Raw genomic sequence first — 13,170 nt, forward strand, 5'->3', positions numbered from 1 at the left:
GAACAGTTTAGCTAAAGGAGAGGCCATACTTGAACGGCCACAACAACAGGACACCGACAGATCAAAATCATAAAGGAAGGTTGGCAAAAACAATAGCGGTAACTGTTCCCATTTTTCTATCTCTCTCTCTCTCCAACAATTGCAACACAGCGACAAACAAATGACGGCAGCTTGTGTGAACTGAAATGAACGTTATATTTCCATCGGACAATTCATTATCCCCTAGACAATGATAGAGCTTATTTCTTATTGATTATTATTATACCTGCACTTTTAGGTTTAGTATTGACGATGTACATTATCTGTATATTTGCATTGATAATATTTTTGTGTATTTTTACTAATAAATACTGTTAAAAATAGTATCACCAGACTCCAATGGATGCCTCTATCTTTGCTGGTAAGTAACCCAGTTACAGGGTTCGTAACAAAATAACTTACTAACCTGTACATCTTTGGAATGTGGGAGGAAACGCGAGCACCTGGAGGAAATCCACGTGTTCTCGGGGAGAACGTGCAAACTCCTTACAGACAGCAGCAGGAATTGAACCAGGGTCCATGTAGTAGTGTTACCCTAACCTGTACACTGTCATGCTGCCCCATTTGTTAACTACTCCTCCAGATCTAGGCAGCTATCACCACATTAACATAAATGCAATCAACTGAAAAGCTGATTCCATCATTTTTCCCCCATGTGCCTTTCGCCTGATCTGTACACCAAGTCTGAGGTGATTTTCATACAAATATAACTATAACACCACCCGGTCACTCTGCAGCGGCCTTCTGCAACCACAAGGCTTTCTCTTTTCCCTAGGAAACACCAGCTGATACTTCTGTCACGGCACAGCCTCATTTGAGACACATACGCAAGAGATTATCAGCCTGAATCCATTCATCAGATAATGGGTTCACGTTAAAGATGGTGTGAGATATTCATATCCAATAAATCTAACAGCAAGGTGTGCTCTTCTCTTTGGTTTCTCGTATTCCCAGGCTCTATTGCCTAATGAAGTCATTCACATTACCTTGAAAGCTCTGGTAGAAAACCTCATCAACTAGTTCAAGAGCAACTGTTTTGCGCACACACACACACACTAAATGTACGGTTCAGACTGTACTTTCCTGGAATGTTCTTCCTCCAAGGACAATATGAGCTGATCTTGTGGAAATGGATGTTCATGCTCTAAAAATAAATGATGACTCTGCATATTCACACCCTCACTGACTTTTTTTTGAATTGCGGCTTGCTTTTAGCTAGAATTGACCATGAGTCAGTTAAATGTTTTCTCACTGCTGGAAACATTGTATAACTCCACATATGGAAATTATAATCTATGTTCCTCTGAAATGGTTGAGAAATGCTAGAAGCACAAAATGCGTGACTGCCGGGTCTATTTACAGCCATGGCTGAAGAGTCTAATCCAATCAATGTGAACTTATTTTTGACCTACTTCCATTGCTTTAATATTTGTCTGTGCAAACAGATTTTAATTCCTTGGTATTATATGTCTAAATTAAACCCTGATTGTGTACTGCAAAGAATGAATAAACATATGCTTCTACTTATATTAAACAATTATAAGAAGAAACCTTTCTGTAAACATTGGCGAAGCCACTTGACGTAATGTACAAAAGTATAATACCTCAGGAAGTTTCTTGCATGTCAATATTTTGTGGTTAATAATTCATAATGATTGGAATGTACATAAAACTTGACATCCTGCATTAAAAATCCAACCCTTACCTACAAGGTATCCAAGTAGCTGTACTATTGGAGCTACTGTTCTGAAATTCACATTTAATGAGTCTAAAGTCAGCAGTTGTTCACCTGAAGAAAAACAAGAGTTGTCTCCTATGCAATAAGATCGTACATGAAACAGCCAGACATTTCCAGGTGCTGCCACTGATTTCAATCACTCCTGCGCACTGGAAGGCAAGCAACCAGCTTAAATGGAGTCAAACCAGACTGCAGGTGCAGTAGTCTGCAGCCCAAGCAAAACTTCTGGAGTAACACATCAGAATGGGCAGCATCAGTGGATGAGAGGGTTGGTCAGGTTAAGACCATGATGTTTTGTGTCAAGATACTCTATCAGAACTTCACGTCGATATTTGTTCCAATGTTTTCAATCTTTTTTTGAGTTCTATTCATATATCAATAGTTCTGTGTTTATTTACATGGGCCCTGCTTTTCATTTTTGAGGACCTCAGTGAACATATCAGACATTTTTGCAGACTAGACCATAAGACATAGGAGTAAATTAGGCCATTCAGCCCATCGAGTCAGCCCCAAACATTCGATCATGGCTGATTTATTTTCCCTCTCAGCCCAGTACTCCTGCCTTCTCTCCTTTGACAGCCTTACTGATCAAGAACTGATCAATGTCTACTGTAAACTATCTCTTGGCCTCTACACCTGTCCGTGGTAATGAATTGCACAGTTTCACCACCCTTTGGCTAAAGTATCTTCTCCTCATCTCTGTTCTAAAGGGAAGTCCTTGTGCCCTCTAGTCCTAGACTCTCCCACTATAAGAAACAGCCTCTCAATGTCCTCTGTAAATAGTATTTTAGATATTCTGTAGGTTTGAAAGAAATCCCTTCTCATTCTTCCAAACTCCAGCAAGTAGAGGACCAGAGTCATCAAACACTTCTGATACGTTCTTACATCTTTCCAGCAAAAACCATGGACTCTTATTTTGTTCGATTGCCTTATGTGTGGCACCTTGTCAAAGGCCTTCTGAAAATCCAAGTAAACAGCATCCTCTGGAAAAGGATCTAGTGCTTTCCAGGTGTATCTGACAAATAATCTCTTCTTGGGCTTCCAGCAGGGTACAAGTATTGATTATAACCGACATTTCAATGACAAACTCTGCCATCTTCATCAGGAATAATGCCTAGGAATGTCTAGTCTAGAGGTATTTATGCCCCCATAGTCCACCCCTTCTGATTGGTTAGTCGTCATCCAATCAGGTTTCTGCTCTCCTCATTTACAATTGAATTCCAGTTCTTACTTAGAATGAGACCTTTGCTTTTATCGAACTTCTTTTCCTCTAGTTTTATTTCGATGGCTTCCTTCACCATGTGGTCCCAAAAGCCATTGGCGTGGCACAGTAGTTTTGTGCCGAAGTCAATCCTATGGCCATTGCAAATGCAGCGTTCTGCTATCGCCGATTTCTCTGAGTAACCCAAACAGATACTCTTCCTGTGCTCCTTGATGCAGGTTTCCACCATGTGTCCTGTCTGACCGATATATGCTGCTCCACATTAACAGAGAATCCTGTAAACACCATCCAACCCAAGTCCCAGGACTAACCAATTAGGAGGGATGGACTACAGCCATATAATTACCACTGGACCAGATATACATCCCTGAAGAAGATGGCAGAGTTCGTCATCGATACCTGTACCTGGCTGGAAGCCCAAGAAGAGTTTATTCAACACCCACTGTATCTATACTACCTGTTATTTCATCAAAGAATTCAAACAGACTTATCAGCCAAGATTTCTCCTTAATGAAACCATGCTGACTTTGACCTATTTTGTTGTGTGCCTCCAAGTACTCTAAAACCTCATTCTTAATGATGGACTCCAGCATCCTCCAAACCACTGATGTCGGGCTTATCAGCTGATCTTTTCCCTCCCTTTCTTCCTAAAGAGTGGAGAGACATTTACAAGTTTCCAGTTGTTCAGAACCATTCCAGAATTTAGTGATTCTTGAAAGATCTCTATTTATACCTCCACGATCTCTTCAGCTACCTTTTCAGAACCCTGGGGTGCAGTCCATCTGGTCCTGGTAAGTTATCCACTTCAGACCTTTCAGCTTCCCAAGCACCTTCTCCTTAGTAACACCAACTACATTCACTCCTGCTCCACGAAACACAAATTTCTGGCATGCTGCTGGTGGCTTCCACAATGAAGACTGATGCAAAATATTTGTTCAGTTCATGAAACATTCCTTGTCCCCCATTACTACCTCTCCAGTGGTATTTTCCAGCAGTCCAATATCCACTCTTGCCTCTCTTTTACTCTATATAGCAGGAACTACAGTATTTGTTAACCCTCCATCTTTAGCTAGTTGGGCTCAACGAGATGCTGGTTTGTTGTCAGAATTTGCTAAAAGGAGTGAACGTGAGATGCCAGAAACACATGGCATGGCAGTGATGGTGCCTATGTTTTTACAGTTGCAAGGTTGAGACATCTGTTGGAGTTACTTGTTTCCATTTAGAAGATGGAATGATGGAATAGACTATCAGCCACCATGCCAAACCCCTTCCAGGTCTCATGCACTGTTGACACGTTGTCGTGGAAGCTGGAACCTTTGCATTGCAAGTGGTACAACAACTGAGTGGAGTGAGACCAAGGATTTCCTAGGCTCTGGGACTGGGTCTGTCACCCCAGCTGGGGGAATTGGCAATGCACTTTATAAGTATTATTTTACTCATATGACTCTCTTCTCAAATACCAGTTAACTAGGCAGAGATATTTCATTAAAATTAGTGGGTTAAAAAAAAATGGGCCAGAAAACTTCAGATGTTTTTTTGGAGTCCTCATACAGGATTCCCTGAAGGCTGCAGGTTAAGTTGCCAGTAAGGAAAGTGAATGCAATGTTAGCATTCATTTCAAGAGGTCTAGAATAGCATTTAACACTGAGGCTTTATAAGGCATTAGTCAGACCGCACATTGAGTATTGTGAGCTGTTTTGGGCGATGTCGGCATTGGAGAGATTCCAGAAGAGGTTCAGAAGAACGATTTCAGGAAAGATAGGTTCGTGATTAGTAAGCATGTCAAAGATTCTGGAGAGAACGCAAGAGAGTGGGGTTGAGAGAGATAATAAATCATCCATGAGCGGACTCAATAGGCTGAATGGATAATTTTGTTACTATGTCTCAAAAACATATTTTTATGATGGTTCAAAATTATGATGCTCCTGCCAGATGATTGATGTCGAAACTCTGGTGACTCTTCTCAGCTGGGTTCCTTTCTGTTGACACATTTGGGGAGTGGGTGTGCAGCCTCGTCCTGCCCCAGTGGACGGGTTTGGGGAGTGGGTTTGGGGAGTGGGTGTGCAGCCTCGTCCTGCCCCAGTGGACGGGTTTGGGGAGTGGGTGTGCAGCCTCGTCCTCCCCCAGTGGACGGGTTTGGGGAGTGGGTGTGCAGCCTCGTCCTCCCCCAGTGGACGGGTTTGGGGAGTGGGTGTGCAGCCTCCTCCTCCCCCAGTGGACGGGTTTGGGGAGTGGGTGTGCAGCCTCGTCTTCCCCCAGTGGAAGGGTTTGGGGAGTGGGTGTGCAGCCTCGTCCTCCCCCAGAGGACGGGTTTGGGGAGTGGGTGTGCAGCCTCGTCCTGCCCCAGTGGACGGGTTTGGGGAGTGGGTGTGCAGCCTCGTCCTGCCCCAGTGGACGGGTTTGGGGAGTGGGTTTGGGGAGTGGGTGTGCAGCCTCGTCCTCCCCCAGTGGACGGGTTTGGGGAGTGGGTGTGCAGCCTCGTCCTCCCCCAGTGGACGGGTTTGGGGAGTGGGTGTGCAGCCTCGTCCTCCCCCAGTGGAAGGGTTTGGGGAGTGGGTGTGCAGCCTCGTCCTGCCCCAGTGGACGGGTTTGGGGAGTGGGTGTGCAGCCTCGTCCTCCCCCAGTGGACGGGTTTGGGGAGTGGGTATGCAGCCTCGTCCTCCCCCAGTGGAAGGGTTTGGGGAGTGGGTGTGCAGCCTCGTCCTCCCCCAGTGGAAGGGTTTGGGGAGTGGGTGTGCAGCCTCGTCCTGCCCCAGTGGACGGGTTTGGGGAGTGGGTGTGCAGCCTCGTCCTCCCCCAGTGGAAGGGTTTGGGGAGTGGGTGTGCAGCCTCGTCCTGCCCCAGTGGACGGGTTTGGGGAGTGGGTGTGCAGCCTTGTCCTCCCCCAGTGGACGGGTTTGGGGAGTGGGTGTGCAGCCTCGTCCTCCCCCAGTGGACGGGTTTGGGGAGTGGGTGTGCAGCCTCGTCCTGCCCCAGTGGACGGGTTTGGGGAGTGGGTGTGCAGCCTCGTCCTCCCCCAGTGGACGGGTTTGGGGAGTGGGTGTGCAGCCTCGTCCTCCCCCAGTGGACGGGTTTGGGGAGTGGGTGTGCAGCCTCGTCCTCCCCCAGTGGACGGGTTTGGGGAGTGGGTGTGCAGCCTCGTCCTCCCCCAGTGGACGGGTTTGGGGAGTGGGTTTGGGGAGTGGGTGTGCAGCCTCGTCCTCCCCCAGTGGACGGGTTTGGGGAGTGGGTGTGCAGCCTCCTCCTCCCCCAGTGGACGGGTTTGGGGAGTGGGTGTGCAGCCTCCTCCTTCCCCAGTGGACGGGTTTGGGGAGTGGGTGTGCAGCCTCGTCCTGCCCCAGTGGACGGGTTTGGGGAGTGGGTGTGCAGCCTCGTCCTCCCCCAGTGGACGGGTTTGGGGAGTGGGTGTGCAGCCTCGTCCTCCCCCAGTGGAAGGGTTTGGGGAGTGGGTGTGCAGCCTCGTCCTGCCCCAGTGGACGGGTTTGGGGAGTGGGTGTGCAGCCTCGTCCTCCCCCAGTGGACGGGTTTGGGGAGTGGGTGTGCAGCCTCGTCCTGCCCCAGAGGACGGGTTTGGGGAGTGGGTGTGCAGCCTCGTCCTCCCCCAGTGGAAGGGTTTGGGGAGTGGGTGTGCAGCCTCGTCCTGCCCCAGTGGACGGGTTTGGGGAGTGGGTTTGGGGAGTGGGTGTGCAGCCTCATCCTCCCCCAGTGGAAGGGTTTGGGGAGTGGGTGTGCAGCCTCGTCCTGCCCCAGTGGACGGGTTTGGGGAGTGGGTGTGCAGTCTTGTCCTCCCCCAGTGGACGGGTTTGGGGAGTGGGTGTGCAGCCTCGTCCTCCCCCAGTGGACGGGTTTGGGGAGTGGGTTTGGGGAGTGGGTGTGCAGCCTCGTCCTCCCCCAGTGGACGGGTTTGGGGAGTGGGTGTGCAGCCTCCTCCTCCCCCAGTGGACGGGTTTGGGGAGTGGGTGTGCAGCCTCCTCCTTCCCCAGTGGACGGGTTTGGGGAGTGGGTGTGCAGCCTCGTCCTCCCCCAGTGGACGGGTTTGGGGAGTGGGTGTGCAGCCTCGTCCTCCCCCAGTGGAAGGGTTTGGGGAGTGGGTGTGCAGCCTCGTCCTCCCCCAGTGGACGGGTTTGGGGAGTGGGTGTGCAGCCTCGTCCTCCCCCAGTGGACGGGTTTGGGGAGTGGGTGTGCAGCCTCGTCCTGCCCCAGTGGACGGGTTTGGGGAGTGGGTGTGCAGCCTCGTCCTCCCCCAGTGGAAGGGTTTGGGGAGTGGGTGTGCAGCCTCGTCCTCCCCCAGTGGACGGGTTTGGGGAGTGGGTGTGCAGCCTCGTCCTCCCCCAGTGGACGGGTTTGGGGAGTGGGTGTGCAGCCTCGTCCTCCCCCAGTGGAAGGGTTTGGGGAGTGGGTGTGCAGCCTCGTCCTGCCCCAGTGGACGGGTTTGGGGAGTGGGTTTGCAGCCTCGTCCTGCCCCAGTGGACGGGTTTGGGGAGTGGGTGTGCAGCCTCGTCCTCCCCCAGTGGAAGGGTTTGGGGAGTGGGTGTGCAGCCTCGTCCTGCCCCAGTGGACGGGTTTGGGGAGTGGGTGTGCAGCCTCGTCCTCCCCCAGTGGACGGGTTTGGGGAGTGGGTGTGCAGCCTCCTCCAGCCCCAGTGGACGGGTTTGGGGAGTGGGTGTGCAGCCTCGTCCTCCCCCAGTGGACGGGTTTGGGGAGTGGGTGTGCAGCCTCCTCCTGCCCCAGTGGACGGGTTTGGGGAGTGAGTGTGCAGCCTCGTCCTCCCCCAGTGGAAGGGTTTGGGGAGTGGGTGTTCAGCCTCGTCCTCCCCCAGTGGACGGGTTTGGGGAGTGAGTGTGCAGCCTCGTCCTCCCCCAGTGGACGGGTTTGGGGAGTGGGTCTGCAGCCTCGTCCTCCCCCAGTGGACGACACAGGCAAGTAACGGTATCAGAATCAGAATCACATTTACTCTCACTGACCATAGTCATGAAATGCATTGTTTGTGATTGCAGTTCAGTGCAGGCATAAAACTTTACTGTAAGTTGCATACACAGAGCAAGAGAGGAACAGTGATGAAGTGTTCATTGACGTCAACTGCTTGTGAGACTGCAGGGTCCTCAGCACACGCGATGGCCAGTCGCACGATGGCACCAATGCACCAGGATCCTGGGATTTGACAGCTAATCTCAACCTGTCAGCATGATTCCCATTGTTTCTTTAGTAGCATTTGCTACTATGATGTGTACGGAAGGTAAGAAATCCAGCACACAGTGTAGAGGGATCATGAGGATCACGATTAGTCAAATTCAATGCTGTCTTAGTATACAGTACATATTCCTGACAGCTGAAACTGGACACCGTGAGGAGAAACACTGAGCTCATTGATTATTTTCCTTCCCTGGCATTTTCCCAAAGCAACTACAAATTAAACTAATTTAGCAGAGATCAGATCTGAAAGACCAAACTTGTTTAGTTTCTCACAACAAGGTCCACATCATCTGGTGCACACATCTATTGAGCAAAATACAGAGGAATATCACGTGACTTCATGAGACAACTGAACGTAGTCACTGCAGCTCATTTTCTGCTCCATGCCCTCTTTGGGATGGTTCATTTGAAAGCCTTTGTAAACTTTTCCCTGACATCTGTCCTCTGTACAACCTGCACACTAGTCTCATTGCTTCACCCATCACCACCTTTGGTGCTCTGGATGGAACTTTCCCTTTCTCCCTGTCCCTGGCTTCCCAGGGGTGTTCCTGTTTCTACTCACCTCCCAGAGGTAAATGGCTCCTGCTGCAAGTAGTTATCATAGAGTCATATAACAATGCAGCACAGAAACCGGGCAATCAGGCAGTCCAGTCCGTACCGAACCATTAATCTGCCAACCTGCACCCAAACCTTCTTAGCCTTCCCATCCATACACCTGTCCAAATTTCTCTCCAATATTGAAATTGAAGCCACTTCCACTGGCAGCTCATTCCACCCTATGTTCCCTTAAACATTTCACCTTTCACTCTTAACTCATGACCTCTATTTCTAGTCTCATTCAACTTCAGTGGAAGAAGCCTGCTCACATTTACCCTATCTTTGTACGACATTCCAATCACAAAGCCACGTCGATTGTACCTAATCAGTCCCTGTCTATCCAAATGCTTCTATATCCTTTCCCTTAGAATACCTTCCAAAAACATTCCCACTACTGATGCCGGGCTCACTGGCTGATAATTCCCCAGCTTACTCTGAGAGCATTTCTTAAGTAACCCAACAAAACTATCTATCCTCCAGTCCTCCGATATCTCACCCATGGCAAAGGATGTTTAAAATGTCTTTGCTACAGCCCTTGCAATTTCTGCACTAGCCACTGACAGGGTCAGAGGGAACATCTTGTTAGGCCCTGGAGATTTATCCAGCCTAATTTGTCTCATGACAGCCAACACCTCCTCCTCTGAAATCTGTATAGGGATCATGACCTCACTTCAATAGACTCTGCCCATCTCCTGAGTAAATAGATGCAAAAAATCCATTTAACATCTCTCCCATCTCTTTTGGCTCCACCTATAGATAATCACTCCGATCTTCCAGAGGACCATTTTTGTCCCTTGCCATCTTTTTGCTCAATATATCTGTGGAAGCCCTTAGGATTCTCCTTCACCTTGTCCGCCAGAGCAAGCTCGTGCCTTTTTTTTTAGCCCTCCTGATTTCCTTCTTAAGTGTTCTCCTGCATTTCTTATGCTCAAGTACCTCACTTGTTCCTGCCTAGCCATACCTGCTCTGCACTTCCTTCTTTTCCTTAACCAGGGCTTCAATATCTCTCAAAAACCAAAGTTCCCTAAACCTGTTATCCTTGCCTTTTATTCTGACAGGAATGTACAAACGTTATACTCTCAAATTTCTCTTTTGAAAGCCTCCCACTTAGGAAGTACCCACACTTCCCAGATCCTTTCTGATACCATCAGAAAGGCCACTCTCCAATTCAGAACCTCAACCTGAGGATCAGACCTATCCTTTCCCATAATTACCTTGAAACCAATAGCATAGGATCATTAGGTGCAAAGTGGTCCCCTACACAAACTTCTGTCACCTGCCCTGTCTCATTCCCTAACAGGAGATCAAGTAATTCACACTCTCTCATCACTGGGACTTCTATGTACTGATCAAGAATACTCCCCTGAACACATCTAACTAACTCATTCCCACCTAGTCATCTTATAGTATCAGAGTCCCAGTCAATATGTGGAATGTTAAAATAACCAACTATCACAATCTTAGGTTGCTTGCAACTGTCTGTGATCACTCTACAAATTTGTTCCTCTAAGTCACAGGGACCGTTGGGTGGTCTGTAATAATATCCCATTAACATGGTCATATCTTTCTATATCTTCATTTCTACCCATAAAATCTCAGTAGACAAGCTCCCCTGTCTGAGCACCACCATGACTTTTTCCCTGACTAGTAATGCCACCCTTCTCCCTTTAATCCCTCCCGTTCTATCATGTCTAAAACAACTGAACCCCAAAACTTTCAGCTGCCGGTCCTGCTCCTCCTGCAACCAAGTCTCACTACTGGCTACAATTCCATGTGTCGATCCATGCCCTGAGCCCATCCATCTTTCCTTCAACACTCCTTGCATTGAAACATAGGCAGCTCGGAAAATTGGTCTCACCATACTCAATCTTTCTATTCCTGACTTTGTATGTAGACTTAACAGCATCTTTCTCCACATCCACTACACTACCTGTTCTGGTTCCCATACCCTGAAACTCTAGTTTATTATGGAGATATTAATGGGCACAGAACATAGGATAGTACACACAGGAACAGGCCATTTGTTTAAAATTCAAAGAACATTTACTAACAAAGTATGTATATAACCTTGAGATTAAAGGAATCCAAAAGAACCTATAAAAAAGGAAGACTATCCAACACCCAATGTGCAAAGTGGAAAAAAAATTGTGGAAACAATAAAAGTAAGCAAGTAGCATTCAGAACAAAAGTGGGTCCACTGACACGAAGCCCGGAGCAGGCCACAGCCTCAGCCTCAAGTCAGCACAAAGTAAATGTCACGGAGAGTTCAGACACTGAGCCCGCAGCAGGCCACAGCCTCAGCCTCAGTTCAGCACAGAGCCGAGCAAATATCACGGAGCAGCAAGCAGTACCTGCTCAACCCTCACCTCTTGTTCCGACACTCTGCCTTTCCAATCTATCTTCCACGGCATTTAACTCGTCCAAACAATGGGTCTTTCCTTGCACTAGGACCCCGGCCCCGTCACATCAGTAGCCTCTGGCCTGGACCTTGCTGCCAAATATCAGCCCTTACCTTACCTTTCCAAGTTGGCCTGGCACTTAGATCGATCAATACTAATTGCATACCCTGTAGTATCGGTTTAGGTGGACGAGCTTTGAACCTGCCTCTCCTCCGCTTCGCTTGCCCCGTCTTTGCCTTGAATATGCCTCAACATTGCCCCAACTTTGCCTTGCACCAGTACACTTTGACCCTCGACTTAGCCTCCTCTTCACTCACCTCTCCATTGCTTGCAACAATTGTTCAACATAAATGTTACAAAAAAAGTGTTATTAATAAGCATTTAGTTGTATTCTTTGTTTTATTTGCTGCCAATATATAGTCACTGGCCTTCACCAGTGTCATCTTAAACCAGAATGCTAAACCTAATCTTAAACCTACAATGTTGTGCTGCACTAATTAAATGCCTAAATAAACAAAACACCTGGGCCTACACCATGTCAACATCCTTCCATTTCCTGCACATTCATGTCTTTTCTAAGAGTCTCTTGAACATCTTCATTGTATTCACCTCCACCATCACGCCAGGAAGAACATTGCAGGCACCCATCACTATGTAAAAACTTGCCTCACACATCTCCTTTGAATTTACCCACTCCCATTTTAATAGCCTCTAGTATTGGATATCTCCAGCCTGCAGAAAAGATATCGGCTGCCTACTCTATCTATGCCTCTCATAATCTTATACACCTCCATCAAATCTTCCATCAGGCTCCATCTCCTCAGAGTAAACTGTTCATGTTTTGTAACTCTAAAACATAAACCTAACTGAAAGGAAAACATGGGAGCAGGGATAACTCCTGTATATTTAGTTTTACTTTAATGAGCCACGGACATATGGCATGGTGGTGTAATGATGTAGGCCATTCACATGCCTTTATATATCAAGTCAAGTCACTTTTATTGTCATTCCGACCATAACTGCTGGTACAGTGCATAGTAAAAATGAAACAACGTTTTTCAGGACCACGGTTTGCATGACACAGTACAAAAACTAGACTGAACTACGTAAAAAAAAAACACAGAGAAAGCTACACTAGACTACAGACGGCATAAAGTGCACAAAACCAGTGCAGGCATTACAATAAATAATAAACAGGACAATAGGACAAGGTGTCAGTTCAGGCTTCAGGTATTGAGGAGTCTGATAGCTTGGGGGAAGAAATTGTTACATAGTCTGGCCGTGAAAGCCCGAATGCTTCCGAGCCTTTTTCCCTGGTGGCAGGAGGGAGAAGAGATTGTATGAGGGGTGTATGGGGTCCTTCACAATGCTGTTTGCTTTGCAGATGCAGCGTGTAGTGTAAATGTCCATGATGGCAGGAAGAGAGACCCCGATGATCTTCTCAGCTGACCTCACTATCTGCTGCAGGATCTTGCGATCCGAGATGGTGCAATTTCCGAACCAGGCAGTGATGCAGCTGCTCAGGATGCTCTCAATGCAACCCCTGTAGAATGTGATGAGGATGGGGGTGGGAGATGGACTTTCCTCAGCCTTCGCAAAAAGTAGAGATGCTGCTGGGCTTTCTTTGCTATGGAGCTGGTGTTGAGGGACCAGGTGAGATTCTCTGTCAGGTGAACACCAAGAAATTTGGTGCTCTTTACTATCTCTACTGAGGAGCCGTCGATGTTCAGCGGGGAGTGGTCACTCTGTGCCCTCCTGAAGTCAACAACCATCTGTTTTGTTTTGTTCACATTCAGAGACAGGTTGTTGGCTCTGCACCAGTCCATTAGCCGCTGCACCTCCTCTCTGTAAGCTGACTTGTCGTTCTTGCTGATGAGACCCACCACGGTTGTGTCATCAGCGAACTTGATGATATGGTTCGAGCTGTGTGTTGCAGCACAGTCATGGATCAGCAGAGTGAACAGCAGTGGACTGAGCATACA

The sequence above is a fragment of the Hypanus sabinus genome, chromosome 4, assembly GCF_030144855.1.
Source record: "Hypanus sabinus isolate sHypSab1 chromosome 4, sHypSab1.hap1, whole genome shotgun sequence".
In the NCBI taxonomy this organism is placed as follows: Eukaryota; Metazoa; Chordata; class Chondrichthyes; order Myliobatiformes; family Dasyatidae; genus Hypanus; species Hypanus sabinus.